This window comes from Dipodomys spectabilis, unplaced genomic scaffold, assembly GCF_019054845.1.
Source record: "Dipodomys spectabilis isolate Male_0828 unplaced genomic scaffold, ASM1905484v1 ptg000742l, whole genome shotgun sequence".
In the NCBI taxonomy this organism is placed as follows: domain Eukaryota; kingdom Metazoa; phylum Chordata; class Mammalia; order Rodentia; family Heteromyidae; genus Dipodomys; species Dipodomys spectabilis.
The window spans coordinates 33,069-54,015 of NW_024871419.1; the positions used below are offsets into that span (position 1 = coordinate 33,069).

The following is a 20,947-nucleotide window of genomic DNA, read 5'->3' on the forward strand; positions in this document are numbered from 1 at the left end:
GTGAGTTTTTTGAGTGCTGTGTGCCGAGTCCTTTACACAGGGTGCTCTGTACTGTCCTTCAAATGGTGCTGTGAGCTGAGTGCTTCCACAGTGTGGTATGTGCTGAGTCCTTCAAAATTGTTCTATGTGCTGAGTTTTTCGAAGGGTGCTGTGCACTAGATGTTTTACGCAGGGTGCTTTATACTCAGCCCTTCAAAGGGTGCTGTGTGCTGAGTACTCTACCCAGCATACTACATGCTGAGTCCTCAAAGGGAGCTGTGTGCTGAGTCCTTTACACAGGGTGCTTTGTGCTGTTTTTGGAAGTGTGCTGTGTGCTGAGTCACCCCAAAGGGTGCTACGTTCTGAGTCCTTGAGAGATAGTTATCCCCAACACTCACACACACACAAGCACAAACACACATACACACACAAATTTCACCATGCACCTGCTTGGTGTGTGGAGTGGAGGGGGATGGAGGAGAGTCTCCTCCAGCGGTGGGGCTGAGGGGAGATTCGATCCCCCGGGCAAGTACTGGGGGTGCGGGGTAGTGCTGAGCTGAGGTAAGGCTGCAATTCCCATGGTCTAGAAACCTCAGGGCCCAGTCAGGGCTGCAATTGTGGCCAGGGCTGGGGGGCGGGGCCCAGGGGAGGAGTGGGCGGGGCCCAGGAGCGCACTTTGGTGGCAGCAATGGCCAGGGGCCCAAGGGGGCTGGGGCATGTGCACAGCAGGGGCGGGGTGGCCCAGGAGAGGAGTATGGGGCAGAAAGAGAGCTGGGAGAAGAGTGAGCATGAGCACAAGCACCAGTGGAGATGGCTTCAGTGGCTGGCGGCTGCTCAGATCATAGCGTGGGTCCTGGCTGGTTGCATAGAGCATGTGGAGCCTGCATGGCAGGCCATGGCCGCGCGTAGCCCCTGCAGCAGCCATGGCGCCCCTGAGTCTGAGGTCCCAGTTCGGGGAGCAAGGCAGAGTCAGCAGCTGCTGAGGCAGAGGCGGTAGCCACAGGGGACAAGGCCACTGAGGGGGCTGCAGCCGCTGAGGAGAAGGAGCAAAGGCTGAGAGCTGCCCCACCATGCGCCAGCAGACGCCCCCGCTCCTTCCCAGCAGTGCTGCATTTCAAACGTGCTGCAGGCTCGGACTGGTGGAGCCTCTTGCAGTCACCTGGTGGAGATGGAGCACCCCTGTCTGGCTTGTGGCCCTGACTTGGTCCCGGCCCCGGGCCCTCAGACTCAGGGTGCGCACCCAGAGTCGCAGCCTACAGCTTCTTCCAGCAGCACACGTGAGTGGCCGCCCTGCTGGCCAGCACCTCACGTGACTCCTGCACCCTGTGACTCCACCACTCTACCCCTTCCCCCACAACCCCCGCAGACCCGGAACTCAGCCTCTCGCCTCCCCTCTCCTGTCCTGCCTGCACCTCCCCAGCACCCCACAGTCCGCCCTGGCTCTGCCACAAATGCACCCCAGGGGTGGAGGTTGGAGCTGGGTGTCGACCTGAGGATCCCACCCCCATCCCTAGCGTCCAGTGTCCCATGAAAATGGGAGCTGCAAGGATGGGTGAGGAGCACCCATCCAGGGACACCACAGAGCCCCTGGCTGGAGCAGTGGGAGCCACACAGCCATGCATCTGCACCCTTCCTCTCCCTGGTAGGAACCTGTGGCTTTAGTCAGAGGTGGGAGCAGCACCTCCACACCTGCCTTCTTAGGTCTTTTCCTTTTTGCTGGGGAGGGAGGTGTTGGATAAAGAAGATAGGCCCCTCCCTTGCTGTGTGAGCCCTTGTCTTCTGTGCTCAGTCACCCTTTCACCTGAGGACATTCCCAGAAGAGCCCACTAGAGAGGTGAGGGCACTGGGGTCAGATAGAAGGTGGATATTTGGGAGAAATACACACCCCTTCTGACAGACCTACACCCAGCCTCTACCCCCAACCTCAGCTGTCAACAGTTCTGACTGGGTGATCACATTTCCCAGCACTGCCAGCTTCTGCTAGTGCTCCCAGTCCATCTGGTCTTCTCGTCCTCCCCAAGATCTGCCAAGTCGCCCCGAAGTATATAGGCTTAAAGTAGGGAGTCTATCCATGTATATAGCCTTTAGAACCCCATTAAAGTCCCCAACAACGCCCCCACCCCAGGTCAGACACCTCTCTGGAGGCACCATGACCCCCTGCTTTGTTTTCTGTCCAGGCTCTGAGGAGCCACATGTCTCAGGACTCCTTCACCCAGCGTCCTGGCCTAGGGTTTTGGTGAATGGGGAGTCAAGGCTGGTTGTTCCCAAGGGGAAGAGTCTGGCCCTGGAGAAACGGGGAGGCAGGGTGGTTCTACATTATTAGAGCATTGTTCCCCTTGGGTGGTTGCCCCTGGTTCTGACAAGGGAACCCCTGTACTCAAGCTGGTACATTGCCCAGATGAGAAACAAACTCCGGAGAGGCACTGCTCTGAGTCTGTGTTTGCTTGTGTGTGTGTGTGTGTGTGTGTGTGTGTGTGTGTGTGTGTGTGTGTGTGTGTGTGTGTGTGTGTGCTTGTTGGGAGAGCAAGGAGGATGAGAACAATGAAAATATATTTAAGTCACCATGTCTAAAAAGAGCAAAAGCATTTTATTGTTGTTCTTTTTTCATTAATGCCCACTAGGAGACCAGCCACAATTTTTGTTTTCTCTTTCACCGTTTCATGGCTCCTTTAGGGAAGATTTCAGTAGATGTTCCTTTCCACCTCTTTCTTCCCCTTTCCTGCCCAGCCCACAGTAACTGCTGGGCCTGCGTGGGTCTCCCCTAGGAGGCCTGTGTGAACCACAGACCAGTGTGGACACCTGCTCTTCTGTCTTCAGCCAGAAGGCTCATGAGGCTACTGTGACCACAGCCGCACTCTTCCAGCCAGACAGTCTGCTGTGGTGTGTATAGTTGGAGCTAATTCAAGGTTGGGAAGGAGTCTGCCAAACATAAATAGGGAACGAGATGAGAGGTAGTAGGGCAGGGGCTGTGAAGCTAAGAGGGTCTGGGAAGTTATGATCAGTGTGACGTGGCAGATGGTTCACCATGACTGAGAATGAGAGGGGAATCTTACCCAGGGTATTGACGGTGTACGTGGGCATCTTGGCATGGGGCTCCAGGCCCCCAATGGTGGCATGGATTCCCTCCAGGGGCAGTGCACTGGTGGGCAGTCCTCCCTGGAGTCCTGCAGACTCCAAGCTGTGTCCCTCTTGGGCTGTTTCCAGCTGTGCAATGGTAGGCAAGTATGTTCCCTCTGCTGGAGATTACTTGGGATCAGGACATGACAGTTAGCTAGGGCTCTCTGAATGCCATTTTCTATAACCTGCTGTAGGCTGTCTGAAAGGAAAAGGGGACCACTAACTATGGAACCCTTTAAGTTTGATTGGGACATGTGAAATGCCAGCTTTTCCAGGGTTTTTCCTTGAAGCTGGCAATTTCTAACTAATGCTTGGGATTCTGGGTCAAATTAGATGGACCATTTCAGCTACCAAACAATGACGTTCAAAGCAGCACAAGCAGAGTTCCCTAGCCAGATGGTCTCCTGCTATGAACGTTGTGCCTTGACTGCCTTTCTCCGGCAGCTGCCGATTCTTCTCCAGCTCTCTCTAGGGTGACCACCACAGTTGAGGATGTTGTGGGGAGCAGAGATTGTGACTTCGCCATCTGCAGCCTACTAGCTGTGTGTAGAGACAATTCCCAGGACCTGTCCTGGACTCTGGGAAATTCAGAGACCTGGGATGCCTCAGGGGTCCTATCTCTGGAACATGAAACTTGGGGGCCGGATATGGTGGACCATCCTGTCTGGCCCCAGGGAGTGGAGAGGAGGCCTTTTGAGCCAGGCTTTCACCTCAGGGCAACCTTGTTCACAGCTGAGTGGGGAATTGAGTGCCACAGAGCTGGTCAGCCGCTGGACAGAGATCCTTGAGAAGATAGGCATCCCAGAGGCCCTGGAATCCAGTGAGTACATCATGGCTCATGTCCTTAGAACCAAAACAGTTAAGTGCGGTGGCACCAAGAGGGTGGGAAGAGGGAGGAGGGAGAACTGTTGGAGAGCTACATCAGGCTTTACCCCCACCCAGGATGCTTACCTGAATTGGATGGGACTTTTCTGTAGTATTGTCATAGACAGATGGTCATTCACCAACAAACCGTTACAGTGTTTGCCAGGTCCTGGCGGGGGGCGGGGGGAAGGGGGGGGTCATACACGATGAAAGGTTCCAGTTCTGGTTCCACAGCACATGAAGAAATCTTGGTTTGAGCTGGATGCTGGTGCCTCACACCTGTCATCCTAGCTACTTAGGAGGCTGAAATAGTAGGATTGAAGCTTAAGGCCCAGGCAGAAAAGCCTGTAAGACTCTTATCTCCAACTAACTACCAAAAAGAAAATGCCAGAAGTAGGCTCAAGCTGTAGACTGTTGGCCTTGAATACAAAGGCTCAGGGACAGCACCAAGGCTCTGAGTTCAAGCCCAGGAGTGACACAAAGAAAGGAAAAAGAAAGAGAGGAGGGAAGGATGGAGGGAGAAAAGGAGGAAAGGAAGGAAGAAGGGAGCATGCAAGCCTTGGTTTGGAGTCCCTGGATCAAGGGAGCCAACCATTCACAATATCTGTGGGGACAGTTACTGAGCCTAAAGCTAGTATGTAGGACCAAGCTACTGACCCGTTCATGACATCAGCAACGTCATGACATCCAAGATCTGAGTGGTCGCTGACTGCAGAGGGAAACAGCCTCGGGTAGACCCTAGGGCTCAGGGTGGGTCACAGAGTTTCAATCTCCCCTGGCTCACCAAGTTTATTTTCTGGTCAGATAAGAAGAAACTGTCCAATGGCTAGGGAGGTATAGGGTGAGGGAGTGTCAAGAGGGGGGTGGCAAGGGATCAGCAGGAAGATGAAGAGGGAGGACAATCCCAGATCAAGTGTGTCAGGCCATGGGAGCCATGACCTCACCTGACAACCTAGACCATCAGTGATAGAGCCTTTGACCCAGCCACATGCCTATGAAAAGTCCTGGCACTCTGGGTTCACCGTTGACAATTTGGCTGTCATCCGCTGCAGGATGCCTGTGCAGTACATCCTTGGGGACTGGGACTTTTGCTGGCTAAATCTGAAGATGACACCCCCAGTGTTCATTCCTCGACCAGAGACAGAGGTAAGCGGGCCACTGGAACAGGACACCCAGGGAATGAGGGCGAGAGTCAGACCCGTGTTGCCCTCAGACTTCCTTTAGGGGACTCTAGGTCCCCGTGACTGCCATCCTCAGAGGTAGAGGTGGGTCTCTTTGCTTGCTCAGCCATTAATCTAGATGGCAGATTGGGATTCAGAGAGGGACGACTGAAGGTCGAGGCTAGTGGGAAAACCAGAGGCAGTGGGCTCGGAGCAGGGTTGTTTCTTTGAGAATACTCACAACCCAGGAACATTCCTGGGATGGATGGGCCCTTTTCTCCTCCCTGAGAGAGAGGGACCTAGATCCCTCCAGTCTGCATCCCTTGGCTGAGAAATCCTTTCATTCCCATATCCTGTAGTTGTATAACTAGATCTCACCTGACTGCCCAGTGTCGAGGCAGGACAGTGAGAGATCTTGAGTCCTTGATGAGGTCATGGGATCCTCAGTATGAGATTGTACTTGAATGTCCTGACTTGGTGCATGGTCAGTCTCATTTAAGACTGCCATGATCTAGGACATAGAATCTAGAGAATCAGAGCAGGATGGGGTCTATTCTGTGAGTCTTGAGTATTATGTGTGAGCTTTGAGCTCCCATGTGCTCACCTGCTTCCTTTTCTTAGGTGCATCAATGCTAGAAAAAGCTTAAAACTAGGGCCTGTGTCCCATCCCTTTTTTTATGCTCAAAGCTAGCACTCTACCATTTGAGCCACAGCTCCCCTTGCAACGTTTTTGGGTGTTTAATTGGAGGTAAGAGTTCTCAATGACTTTGCTGCCAAGGGTGCATCCAACTGCAGTCCTCAGATCTCAGTCTCCTGAGAGGATAGGATGACAGGCATGGAAAAGTATCTTTGGCTGGGTGCCAATGGCTCATGGCTGTCATCCTAAGTACTCAGGAGCTGAATCTTAGGATCGCGGTTCAAAGCCAGCTTGGGCAGGAAAGACCCTCAGACTCTTCTCTCCAATAAAGCACCAGAAAACTGGAAGTGGTGCTGTGGCACAAGTAGTAGAGTGCTGGACTTGAGCTGAAGAGCTCAGGGATAGCACCCAGGCCCAGAGTTCAAGCCCCACAACCAACGAAAAGAAAGAAATTAAAACATCTTTGCCTGCAAAGGACGGTGGAGGTGTGTTTGTGTGTGTGTGGGGTGGGGGTGTTAGACATTTAGCGCCCCACTCAGTTATCATTTCAGATGGATTGTCCAAATCTCTTAGTCCACGGCAGCCGATTCTTGACCACAGGTGAAGCTCTGGGTTGGATGTCGACCACTGGACCTCAGTCTCCTCACGGGACAGTTGTGAGGAAACAAGGGACTAATAGAGAGGGCTCTCTCGAGCTGGGCCAGGCACAGAGGGAGCAGCTGTCAGATATGGTTCTCAAAAATTCTATGAGCATATGACAGGAAGTTTCCTAGAAAGGGCTCAGATGGGGTCTGTTATTAATCCTGCAACAGGTATAGGATTATGAAACAAAACATGGCTGTCTTTCATCATTAACCTATCCCCATGAGGAAGGGGATCCTTCACTGTATTCAGTCTTGCAGCTGGGGAAAATAAGGCATTGAGAAGCCAGGTGACCTACTCATGACCTCCAGCTGATAGGAAGCTCGGCCTGACTTCTCTGCCATACTTCCTAGGACAGTGAGTGTTATTCAGCCCACTTCTTGTGGTGGGAGGTCCACTTTTGTCATGTGTGAGGCTTGAATTTGAGGCCTGGATGCTGTGCCTGAGCTCCTTAGATCAAGGCTAGCGATCTACCACATGAGCCACAGCATCACTTCCGGTTTTCTGTTGGTTCTTTGAGTATAAGAGTTTCACAGACATTCCTGCCTGGGCTAGCTGTGAATCATGATCTTCACATCTCAGCCTCCTGTGTAGTTAGGATTATAGGATTATAGGCCTGAGCCACCAGCACCTGGCTTAAGTGTAATTCTGGCCCTCTCTTCCTCTTTCTCTCTCTCTCTCTCACCCCCCTCTCCCTCCCCTCTCTCCCTCTCTCCCCCCTCTTTCCCTCTCTCTCTCTCTATCTCTCTTTCTCTCTCAGGAACTGGTTGAATAGGTGCTGGAGGAGGTGGCCCAGCATCCCCATGTGGCTGGAACCGAAGGTGTCCCTCTCATTCTGGAGGTGGGCTGAGTGTCGGGAGCTGTTTCGCTCAGGCTGTTGAACCAGCTTCATGAGGTAAGCCCCTCTGTGCCCCGGCTAGACTGTGATGGTTATTCCTTGTTCATCCCTTGAGTCCTTCCCCACATCCCTCTACTACACCGTTGAAGGAAAGTGGATGAGGAGATGTTGCCTTGTCCCTCTGCCCAGCACAATCCCGGGACTCTGACCCATACCCCCACCTATCTGGTCAGGGCCTGGCTATAAGACAATGAAAACACTCCATGTCTAATACCTTTTGCTGGGGAGTGTAGTTTTGGTTAGGGGGGTGGGGTGCAGAGGAAAGACCCAAGACCTGACACCTCCCGGAGGACATTTGTTCTTGTGACAGAGCCAAGTCATTGCTGTGGATAAGGAGGAAGCCACATCAGAGTGACCCAGAACAATGCTCAAAGATAAGTAGGCTGTTGAAGTATCAAACCCACTCATGTCTGCTTCCTACTCCCAACAAGGAGGTGTAGTGTGGGTGGCCTGGCCCTGGGCCTAAGGCATTATAAATGGATGGTGGCGGTCAGAGGCTCATGGCTCCCATCCATCATCCTGGCTCTTTGGGAGGCTGAGGTCTGATGGTCATGACTCAGAGTCAGGCTGGGCAGGAAAGTTCAGGAGATTCTTATCTCCCATAAATCACCTCCCTCTCCAAATCCACACACAAGCCAGATGTGCTGTGGCTCAAGTGGTAGAGCCTCAGCCTTGAACAAAAGAAGCTCAGGGATAACACCCAGACCCTGAATCCAAGTCCTAAGACTAACACAATCATAAAATAAATGAACAGTGTACACCTTTTATCTGACTACTAAGAAAGATGGATACAGTTTTCTGCTGTACTTGTAGCCAAAGGTAAGGGGCTTCCCTTGATGTTCCCCTAAACCTCTCCTCTCTTTTACCTGTCCAGGCTTAGGTTGCAGGACAGAATTTGGATCATCCCCCTGGATGTGACCTTAGGTACCTTCCCCCATCCACCTTCCTTCGGGTCAAGATCCTGGATGCACTCCCTGCTGGGAGGATGAGGCACCACAGAGATGAGGGTAGGTATCCCGGACACTTATACACACATACACACACACACACAAACACACATACGAACACACAAACACCCCTAAGCCAATATGATCTTATACATAAATATATGTATATATTATAAATATATCATATATAGTTATATTTTAAATGTATACCATAAATATTGACTTATATTTAAATGTAATTCATCTCATCATTTATACATATATATATATGCATACTTTTTTTTTTTGGTCAGTCTTGGGGCTTGAACTCTGGGCTTGAGTGTTGTCCCTGTGCTCTTCTGCTCAAGGCAAGAGCTCTACCACTTGAGACATACTGCCATTTACAGTTTTCTGGTGGTTTATTGGAGATAAGAATCTTTGGAATTTCCTGCCTGGGCTGGCATTGAACTGTGACCCTCAGATGTCAGCCTCCTGAGTAGCTAGGATTATAGGCATGAGCTACAGGCTCCCGGCTATATTTATATCTGAGATTTGTTAGTGGAACAAAGGGTCCAGAAACTATTATTCTTATCATGAAACGACTTCACACTGACAGGTATAATTAAAAAACGATAAATTTTCACAGTGGCTCAAAAATCCCTTAGGTGCCTAGCAAGACAGCACGTTTTCCCAGACACTGCATGTGGTGTGAGCGGTTTGCAACCCAAGCAACTGTAGAAGATATTGGACCCTAAACAAAACTGATAATTGCATGAACCCAGTCCTCTATGACAGATTTAGGCAGGCCTATCTTAGCGATTCTTGTTAGGGACATGGTGAAAAATTTATAGTTTAGTTGTGATTACAGAACTCTTTTACACATGTCACTTAGCCATTAACTATATTTAACCTAGTTCCCTTTGCTCTAACTTATATTTTCATGGCTAAGGAAACTGTTTTATGTTTGTGAAAACTTGGCTGTTCACAACATAGACATGGGTTTTTAATCCTTTTGAAATTACTGTCTGCATAGTGTTCTATGAGATGAGCTTCTCTTTACCATATCATAGGAATAAACTTACTCTGATTCAAACTTGGACAACAGCTACCTTGTTCTCTCTCCTAGAAAACCATCTGTATAGACTTCTTTACATGTAAACAGACCCTCATTTACTTGCAAAAGTCTGTCAGTGAGTCAAACCTAACTCACCCAAGTGAGGTGAATTCCTGTGATGCTTCCTTTACATTAAAAATGCGAAGAGCTGTTCAGCAATGCACATACTTTAAATGTGAAGTGTGACTCCTATTTTCCATAATGTGAATCAAGCAGAAGAATTGGTTTAAGATGTGAAAGAGCCTTACAAATAGTCTTGGACCTTGAAAATTGCCCTGGGTATGAATTTTTGGAGAAATATCCCTTCTAAGACAAAGGACTCAGTTTTTTTTTTTAAATATTGTGCTGGCACTGAGGTTTGAACTCCTGGCCTTGAGCTCTATCTGGGCTTAAATTCTCAATGTTTGCTCTATACCACCTGAGCTATAACTTCACGTCTTCCTTTTACCAGAAGTGCAGAAAAGAATCTCTTAGGTTTATCTATTTAAAATAGCTTGGAATTGCAATTGTCAAATTTGAACCTACTGAGTATCTAGGTGTAAGCCACTGGTTCTGTGCTAGAACTCACTTCTTAAGAATAAATAATCACAAAAAGAGGAGAAATAAATATTTGTTCAATTGTGTATGTGTTGTCTGATAAACCAAATCACTTGCTACTGGAAAAGAAAAAGAGAGAAGATAGAGATTAATATGGAGGAGAGAGACAAAGGAAGAAGGGATGGGTAAATGAGTGGAGGGGAGTGAAAGGGAGGATATGAGAGGAGAGGGTAGCTGGGTAGAATTGTCTACTGCTCACTAAGGTATTGTTGGACAATCAGTACCTTTGCATTTATGTAGCCAAAGCTTTATATTTTTGGTAGTAAGCTGAGATATAAAATACCAGTTTACAGTTAGTAACCTGTTAGTGTGCTTCCTCCCACACCAAGGAAGCCATAGTTAGGTTACTGTTACAGAGAAGGCAAGAGTAAGAAGTTTAAGTTATTCTGAGAAACAATAATTGACATGCCAGGAATGGTCCCTTGTATGGTGAGGTCAAGCATCACTCTTGTTCCCTGCTACAGTCTTCCTCTCAACAAGAATAGCAGAAACAGAAGAGGAAGAAGATATCTGAGTAATATCATCTCTCTGTTTACCCTCTTCCTTTGGCCTCTCAAACAATAAAGCCAAAGGAGACTTAACTTGAACTAGTGGGTAAAATGGGGGGAAAGTTCAGTCTAGCTTATTGTGAAACTTTTTAAATAATTGGGGCAGCATTTCAAATACTGAAATAAAACTTTTTAAATTATTAATAAAAAGTTACTCGAAATTTATTGAAAATTTAGAAGACTACAGGGCTCACTACATAGTGGAATCTGCATCATTAAAACTGACTCGTGCTCCTATCATCAGAAATTGAAGATTGTCCCTAAACATCGACTGCTGAAGTGATAAGTGATGGAAATTCATGATGGATAGCATAATGCTGAGAGCATGGAAATTATTTCCTTTCCATCTTCAGTGTGTAGAGAAGAATAAAGGTCTCTAGGATGGCCCTGAAGGTGCAATTCTAAATTTAGGACAGAAGGTGAATAGTAAAATAGACCTATGTCAGCCATTCAGAGATTAGAAATGTGGAGAAATATACTCATTTATGTGGTCAAACATGGAAGAGAGGATGTGGCAAGCCCATAGCCAAATGCCAAAGGTAGAGATATTTAATAAAATACCATGAAGTTGAAACAAGTCTTAAAAGGGGATCTAGGCTTACAGGAAGTAGGGCAGAAGGATGGAGAGGGAAATGGTGGACTAATACAGTTATAACACTCAATGTACATATGTGAGAATATAAGTAGGAAACTTGAAGGGATAGGTGGGGTTGGGGTAAGGGAAGGAAGAAAAATGGAAAGTTTGACAATGATCCAGATGCACTGAACATTGAAATGCACATACACTCTATTCAACACTGACATGATGAACTGAAACCCCTTTGCACAACTTGCTAAAGATAATTTTTTTGAAGTTTTAATATTAAGAGACCAGAGGCATAAACCTTTATAGATAAATAAGAGGATAGTATTGACATATTGTTGAGGCTTTTGTTCCTTTCAATATACAAAATTAAATAAGTATCAAGTCTGCTGCAAATTTCTTAAACTGTAGAGAACCAAATTCCAATATTCCTTCACTTTAAATAAAAATAAATCTTATAGACTGTGGGGGATAGCAAAGATGGCCCTGAGAGGAAGTTGAGTGGGCAGAGCTGGATTTGTTTAGGTTCAGTGTGTAAACATCTCATGGAAGCTTAGGTGCATGATAAGGTGTGGCCTTTCAGTGATTGGTTGGTTCCATTTCCTCTCCTCCCACGCAGTCTTTTGCTTTAAAAAGGGGATGCTCCCTGTTAATAAACGAGTTCCTGCTTGGTTTGACTCCCAGCTGAGTCTGATTGTCTCCTGGGCTACTGGGCTAAGGGAGGCTGGGGAACAGGCGAGCAGCCGCACTTCACTTCGCATTTACCTCTCCTCGGACCCTGTCCGTCCAAAGACGGAGGAAAACCCAACAATAGACCTTTAGGTTTCCCAGTTGTTTCTAAATATCTTAATGTAATGCATTGGAACTAATTTCATTCCATATTTAAGTTTAAATTGTAAATCACTAAATTCTTTTAAAATCCTCTCGCTCGGGCACAGGTATGGATAGATAACTGATGTGGGCATAATCAGAATTATTCAGAAGGCTGTAAATGGATGCTTACTTAGTTTACTCTCTGCTGGGTCATAGAATACAGAATGTCCTAATTGGAAAAAGTTAGCCTTCCCAGGTTTTCTGCATATAAACACTCCATCAACATTTTGTTATTAGAGGATTATTCAAGATTAGCTATATGTTGATTGATAATGACTAACCATGACAGGAAGAGAGGGAAATCCATCTACACTTCAGTGAGGTTCTGATTTGTGCTTCACAAAGTGTTATGAAAGCTCTCCATGAAAATCTAGCAGCTGCATTTCTAAAAAGTCCTTGTGTGGTAACATTTTCTTTCTTTCTTTCTTTCTTTCTTTCTTTCTTTCTTTCTTTCTTTCTTTCTTTCTTTCTTTCTTTCTTTCTTTCTTTCTTTCTTTCTTTCTTTCTTTCTTTCTTCCTTTCTTTCTTTCTTTCTCTTCCTTTCTTTCTCTTTCTTTCTCTCTTTCTTTCTCTTTCTTTCTCTCTTTCTTTCTCTTTCTTTCTCTCTTTCTTTCTCTCTTTCTCTTTCTCTCTTTCTCTTTTTTTCTCTTTCTTTCTCTCTTTCTTCCTCTCTTTCTTTCTCTCTTTCTTTCTTTTTTTGAGTCCGGTTGTGGGGCCTGAACTCTGGGCCTGGACGCTGTCCCTCAGCTCTTCAGCTCATGGCTAGAGCTTTACCACTTGAGCCACAGTGGCACTTCCGGCTTTTTTTTTTTTGCTTATGTGGTGCTGAGGAATCGAACCCAGGTCCTCATGCATTGCAAGGCAAGCACTCTAGCACTGAGCCACCTTCCCAGCCCCTGTGGTTACCTTTTCTGATAATGTCTCAATTCAAGTATTTCTCCTTGGAATTCCATACTATTCAATGATGCTGTATTAGCTCCTTGTTAAAATTTGCAGACCGGTCTTGGTGATGAAATTTGTGCTTTTCAAAATTGCTCTCCTAATTCCATCCACAAATTGCAAACAACATTTATCTGAAAAAATTTGTATCTGTTGATAGTGCATATATTTTTATGTTTCATTTCAAACCTAGAATGTAGTAAAAATTTTCATAGCAATTACTCTGTACTAGCTTGTGGGCAGATTCTAAAGTAAATAATATACTGTGTTTATGTAGAGAATTTGAGTATCCAAAGTTTTCATATACCTTTGGTCCTAAAACCAATACCTTACTGATATTGAGTGATAAATACAACTTCCTATAAGTACAGAAGTTTTCCTTGTATCTTTTTAATATATATTTTTTATTGTAAATATACTGCACAGAGGAGTTACAGTTACCTAAGTAAGGTAATGAGTATATTTCTTATTGAGCATTGTTACCCCCTCATTTGTTTTTCCTCTACCATACCATTCCTTCACTCCTCTCCAACTTCCCCATTCACCCCCCACCCCTTGATAGACTGTCTTGTACATCTCATTGTTAGAATGGGTCAACCTGTATCCTTTCCTTATATCTTAAATGAAGAAGTGCTAGCTTGATTTATGCTGATTCTACTTGTGTAGACAAACCTAAAATCACTCATCAAGGCCAAGAGCACATAAGTGAAACACCATCATTTTTTGTTACTTGGTATAATTGTGTTCTACACATTTATTGACAGGTTACAAATTATTCTCAAACTTTAAAACATTAAAAATATTTTCTTTTTTTGTTATTTTCTTGGCCAGGAAATCAGCAAGACCTTAGTCAGCATTTCTCACATAAGACTTTTCACATGAGTTGGTTAAATGTATGTGTAGAATCCAGTCCTTGGAAAAAGCTCAAGTAAGGATGCCATTTAAAGCCTTATAACTTTATTCTTTACCAGGGCATTCTCCTTCTACTTTGATTGTTGAGAGTTTCTACAAGAGCAAGCATTCTGTGGGGAGCAAGGAAACACCATATGAACTTTACTTACTGAGTTTTCTGAGTGATTTGCTATCCCTTGTACTGCATTTTGCAAGTGGAATCTCTCTAAGTGTACAAGTTTTAAGAGATAAGAGAGTGGTAAAAAAAACGCTTAGAGACAAATACATCTTGAACATACTTTGTTCCAAGCATTCCATTTGAGGCATATTCAACACCTAGTGAAACTTGTGTTGGCTGTATCTATGTGTCTTTCTCCATGTGTGCATGTATACATGTGTACATGTACGTGTGTATTTGTGTGTACAGTAACATACATGTGTACACATATAAGGGCATATACACATATGTGTGCATATATAAATAAATATACATATACAAATATATGTGCATATATATATCAGTTGTTCAGTGATTTAATCTATAGTTCACAGCACATTGTCTTTCTCACAAAGTGTACATGATAAATTGCTCCTAGGATCTGTGTTCTATGATGGGCATCCTTTGTACACACTTCCCACATTCCTTTGTTTTTCATCCCTGTGAGCAACTTCGGTCCACTTTCCATAGGCTAGCTTTGTTTTCATTATATGTAGTTACTAACTGATAATAAAAGAAAAAGGTTGTTTGTAAAAGAAAAAGAACTTTTAGGTCGCAGGTTAACAGTATCTTATCCATCCCAATGATTTCTATGAGATAAAATTTATAATAGTAAACGTGAAAAGGAATTCCTAGATCTGCTGTTTTACCATTTATTATGGCAAAGAATAATATCAAGTCACTCTTATAACTCTTAAAGAATGCAAGGGTAACTGATGGTCACTATCATGTTCCCAGAAAACTAGTGGATCCTGAAGGATAGTAGTAGACCAGCCGAAATTCTAAGTACCAGACATGGAGCATGAAAGAGAAAGAGAGGAAATGGGAGAGAGTGAAAGAGAGAGAGAAATAACACAATACTAGAAGTGCATAACAGACAAACAAAAGCTGTATGAGAATATTCATACTGCTATCTTTAGACTCTATGTGTACATTTGAAGGTATTTGTTATATGATAACAAATCAACATGAAATATAAAGTTATTTTGATAAAAATAAAAATAACTCAGAAGAAATTATAAATGCAAAAACAATCTTCACTGAAGCAAACTCTCAGAGATATTTATGACTTTGAAAAGGATAAAGTGGCTGAAGTTAGTATAAATTTAGAAGTACAATTCACAAAAATATAAAAATATATTTATATCTCTCATTATATTACCCAAAACAGAAAGCAAATGTTGTTTAGATGATTTTTTAAAACACAGTTTCTGGGAAGGTGGCTCAGTGGTAGTGTGCTTGTCTTGCATGCATCAGCCCCAGGGTTTGATTCCTCAGCACCACATAAGCAAAAAAAGATGGAAGTGGTGCAGTGGTTCAAGTGGTAGCGCTAGCCTTGAGCTGAGGGACAACACCCAGGCCCAAGAGTTCATGCCTCATGACCAACAAAATCAAAATAAAGAACAAACCACAGTCTATCACTGTTTTGGCCTTAACTCTGTAATACCGCTGCTTCAGCCTAGGGATAAAATTTTAGGTGTGGACATTTATCAAAACTTCTGACTCAGACTCTATTTGATAATTTTTTAAATAAATATTTTGATCTTAATTTTCCTCTTTGTAAATTAACGTGCACCTATAAAAATTGGTTTGACCATCCAAGTAACCTTCTCAAAGTACCTCCTAATGATGATTTACAAAAAGTTGTACTAGGGCTGGGAAGGTGGCTCAGTGGTAGAGCGCTTGCCTTGCATGCATAAGGGACTGGGTTAGATTCCTCAGCACCACATAAGGAAAAAGAAAAAAGCCGGAAGTGGTGCTGTGGCTCAAATGGTAGAGCGCTAGCCTTGAGCTGAAGAGCTGAGGGACAGCGCCCAGGCCCCACGACCGGACCCCCCCAAAAAAGTTGTACTATATTTCAACAAGTAAAACAATGCTACAAATAAAGAAAACAATAATTAAATGTTAATAATTAATAAAATAAAAAACAAAAATTTATTACTGTTTTCACTATTTGAAGTGTACTACATATTAGATTTTACTATTTTCTCATAATCCTGTACATTTAACACTGACTGAGGTTGTGATGTTCATCAAGAGTTTTATAGAATATGAGTAGTCTTTAAAGCTATCCACTAAGATTACTATTTATGGCTCTTCTCATTATTTGTTTATGGCTTATATCATCATTTTTCCTCATTAACTTATAAACTGAGGAAGCCCTAAAGTTTTAACAGCCTGTGTAGTTAACAAAGTGTTAACACTTCATTCTGCTTCTTTACACAAAAACTTTGCAACTTCTCATTAATAAAGTTTCTCGAAACTCTGAAATGTACATACTTAGTAGTATATGTCTGCTGCCATAAATCTTAAATACTTTATGGAAAAGTTTTATACCTGCCAAACAGTCCTAATTTTGGCATATGTAAACAAATTCCCAAAATTAAATATATTTAAAACATTAAAACTTTTAACAAACCTTAACACTTGGTGCAGTGTTCATTATGACAGGTGCCTTGTATAGAATAATTGAATCCCCCTCCTACACATTTCTTGAGCAACAAATATCTGGAATTATTTTGTTTTTGACATGTCAATCTTGACTTTATTCTTAAATTTGTGCTTATGTAAGAAATATATGGTTCTAAAATTTCATGACAATTCTTTTGAACTTACTTTTTGTTGAATTGTCTAGTTTAATAAAATCCAACTGCACTTTTTTTGGGGGGGGTCCATTCGTGGGGCCTGAACTCTAGGCCTGGGCGCTGTCCCTCAGCTCTTCAGCTCAAGGCTAGCGTTCTACCACTTGAGCCACAGCGCCACTTGCAGCTTTTTTCTTTTTGCTTATGTGGTGCTGAGGAATCGAACCCAGGGCCTCATGCATGTAAGGCAAGCGCTCTACCACTGAGCCACCTTCTCAGCCCCCACAATTGCACTTTTGATATAAAAAATATTCTGTGCTCAATTCAGCCACACATACACTAACATTGGAACAATACAGAGAAGAGTAGCATGGCACTTGCGCAAGGACGATATGCAAATTCGTGGTGTATTCCATATTTTTACAACAATAGATGCTGGAGGGAATGTGGCCACAAGGGAACCATACAACATTCTTGGTGGGAGTGTAAACTTGTTCAACCACTTTGGAAGGCATTATGGAGGTTCCTCAAAAGATTCCACATAAAGCTCCCCTTTGACCCAGGAGTCCCACTTTTGGGGATTTACTAAATGATCACAAACAAGACCATACTAAAACTACCAGCACCACTATGTTTATTGCAGCATTATTTACAATAGCTAAGATATGGAACCAACCAGCTGTCCCCACTACATGAATGGATCAAGAAAATGTGATGTATATACACAAGGGAATTCTATACCTCCATCAGAAAGAATGACATTGTCCCATTTGTTAGGAAATGGAAAGACTTGGAAAAAAATTTATTAAATGAAGTAAGCCAAGTCCAAAGAAAAAGGTCCCATGGTTTCCCTTATTTTCAATAACGAATATATGTCTGGGTTAAGCAGACAAGGTCAAAAGCTATGTGCATATGAACAGAAATGATAGTGTTAAGGGAATTGAACCCCACGATAGGGAAACAAGTAGTTTTTTGTTTCTTGCTATTGTTTCTAACGTACTTATAATGTGCGATGTGAATTTTCGTTTCTTTGTATGTTCCTCCCCCCACGCTATAACCCTTGTTTTCTCTGTATTTGAAGTTGGTGCATCTGCCTCTTGTATTTACGCTTCTCTAATTTGGGGAGGGGAAGGGAAAAAATGTGTGCGCGTGAACGCATGTGCATGCGTGTGTGTTGGCATGCTCAGAGTTTGAAATCAGGGCTTAAAGGTCTTGCTAGACCTTTCTTCTCTAGGTTGGTGAGGTACTATATGAGCTACATTTTTTTCCCTGGGTCTTTGCTAGTTCATTAAAAATTTTGAAAAATAATTTCATGAATTTTTTTTTTGGCCCTTATTGACTTCCAATGGTTATCCACAGATCCCAGGCTCCTGAGTAGCTATCCCGAGTAGATAGGATTACAGGTGTGACTAGCCAATACAAGGCTTTCAGCATAATTTTAAAAGTAGAAGAAAATTTACTTCATGGGGGCCTGTTTAATTATCTCCTACTTTTAAAACATTTTGGATTGATTAAATGTGAATTTATTTCATTTTTGGATTCTTAAAAGATAGTAAGTGATGATATTTAAAAGCTTTAGTACTTTTTAAAAAAGGAAACTGGAACTGTGGGACAGAAGAAATTTGTCTCTCTTTGGACCTCAATTTAGAAGCTCAGCTCTGTGCATGATAACCCAATGTCACCAACACAGTCTGTGTTGAAGACAAAATGTGATAGAAAACAATCACCATGGGCAATATTTGCTATGCTATAATTTCTTGGACAATATGAATATTGAATTGAGAGTGTAAGAGAATGGAAAGAATTTACCTACCTTTTGTGTATTGCTGAAAGACTTTTGGAAACTTTGACTCATTTCCTTCCTCACTGTGTGTCTTTGGGCCATGCACTTAGTGCCTTTAATTACAATTTTTCCCAACACTAAAATAGTAATAACATTAGCATTATAGCAAATGTTATCTTAAGAATTAAGAGAAATAAAACTTGTAAAATACTTAACATAAACTTCTGTGCATGAGCTTTGAGTTTAGCCAGAAGTTTTTTTTAAATACTAAATAGAATGTCATAAGTATTGCAGAAACCATTACATGTAGTGAGCAATGTTATCTATTAATCATGCTCTACTTCCAAGGAAGCCGGGTAGATAACTTCTCATGTTGTAAATCAAACTGGTTATCTTAAGTCTTGTTAGTGTAAAAATATAAGGGACATAATAATGAAGGAATGTTGTAGACTGAGATGAAGTCCAAAAGAAAATGTACAAAACTGATAAAACAAAAGTATCTGAGCAGTATATTGTGTTTTACATCATTTAAGTTACATCTCAAAGATAAGGCAGACCTAGAAGAATGAATTGTCTTTTTGATATTCTATCATAGGTCTTTTCTCATTCATGTAGAGGCATCATCAAATTTGAGGAACTAAGTTTTTGGTTTGCTTCCTTCCGTTTAAGTTACATCATTTAAGTTACATCACAAAGATAAAGAAGACCTAGAAGAATGAATTGTCTTTTTGATATTCTATCATAGGTCTTTCCTCATTCTTGTAGAGGCATCATCAGATGAGAGGAACTGTATTTTTTTTGTTTGTTCCTTCCATTTATTCTTCAGTTTGAAATCTGAACTACATGAGACAGAAAGAAACCAAGGGAAATTAGTCACACAAGCTTTGGAAAGAAAAATCAACGTAAAATAAAATACATAGCCTTGTATAAGGTCTAACTAAATTGAGTTATATAGTCTCAAGCATTAACAGAAAATGATTTAAGCAATATCATGTTATTGAAAACTGAAAAATGTTAGGAGTTGCTTTATTTTTTCCTTTCTACTACCTTGAAATTATTGATTTTGTACTGAGAGATTAAAGATGAGATTAACAAGAAACTTGATTAAAAATTTTCAAAATTTCTGAATAGATATGTTTACCAAAAAGCTCTGAAAATCGCCAGTGGGTTTACAAAGTTGTGTTTAATACAACTTCTATGCTGGCTTAATGTTTTGTAAACAAAAGTCATTAGAGAAATGCAATTCAAAATTACTATGATACTACTTCATAACTATTATAACTCTTATCAAAAAAATCAAAGGAACCAGGTGTGGTGGTAAAGACTTGTAATTCGAAGCTTTTAGGAGGTTGGAGTAAAAAGATTTGGGTCTGAGGTCATCTTGGGTATTGCACACAGTAAAAACATGCCCTTTAAAAAAACTCAAAAGGTAATAAGGTTGGCTGGTGAGAGTGTGGAGAAAAGGAAATTTTCTACACTCTTGGTCAAAATACAGGTTAATACTCTCCTTGTAGAAAGTAGTATGCAGTTTTCTAAAGAAATCCAAAGTTGAAATATCACCTGACCCACCAATCATGTGATTATTTCTCTCTGGGTAACTCATAAATATATCTGTAGTTCATTGTTATTCACATTATTCACAACAACAGCCAAGATATAAATCGAAATTCAGTGTTCAACTACAGACTAATAAACAACTGTGGTGCATGCACAAATATATTTTTCTGTTTCATCCTTAAAATAGCAAGAGACTTCTCCCATTAGCCACAACTTATAATGACCTGAAAGATGTATTGTAAATGAGGAAAAATGTTGTCTTCTGATTTTTGTAAACACACACACACACACACACACACACACACACACACACACACACACACACACACACACCAACCTCAAACATTAAGAGTGAAATTTTTTGAAAAGTAAAGCAAAGTGGAATTGCTGGGGCATTTAGGTCACAATGTAGAAGATAGTAGATATACAGGATGAACCGGTATAGAGTTGTAATGTACAGCATGAGGATACAGGGGACAACACTGGACTTACATAGGAATGAAGCTAAATAAGTAGGAGTTGTTCTTCCTAGTAGGGGTTGCTCTTTTGGATGCTCTTCCTCCAGTAATTGATAAGATGAGCATAATTCTTTAAATATACCTGCCTGTTTGCAGAAATAATAACAAACAATATAGCAATAATGTTGTATGCTCAACATAGGATATGAGATTATCCTTGGTGTAAACTAATTATTACAAATAAGGGAAACCGTGGGACCTATGTTTCTTTAAGTCTGGCTTACTTCACTTAATATAATTTTTTCCAAGAACTTCCATTTCCTTACAAATGAGGTGGTATCGTTCTTTCTGATGAAAGCATAGTATTCCATGTTAGCGTGTGTGTGTGTGTGTGTGTGTGTGTGTGTGTCTCATTTTCTTGATCCATTCATCTACTGAGGGGCATCTGGATGGATTCCATATCTTAGCTATGGTAAATAATACTGTGATAAACATAATTTTGCTGGTAGCTTTAGTGTGGCCTCGCTTGTGGCCACCTGGTTAAGTGCCCCGCAGTGGGATTACTGAGTAATAGGGGAGCAT

At 42.7% G+C, this 20,947-nt stretch overlaps 1 non-coding gene across 1 annotated transcript; it reads left to right on the plus strand.

The window, feature by feature from the left end:
- The first annotated feature begins 16,882 nt into the window (after positions 1 to 16,882).
- On the plus strand, positions 16,883 to 16,989 carry LOC122102102. Its single transcript, XR_006146459.1, has one exon. It is a non-coding gene; the product is annotated as a U6 spliceosomal RNA (small nuclear RNA).
- The last annotated feature ends 3,958 nt before the right edge of the window (positions 16,990 to 20,947 follow it).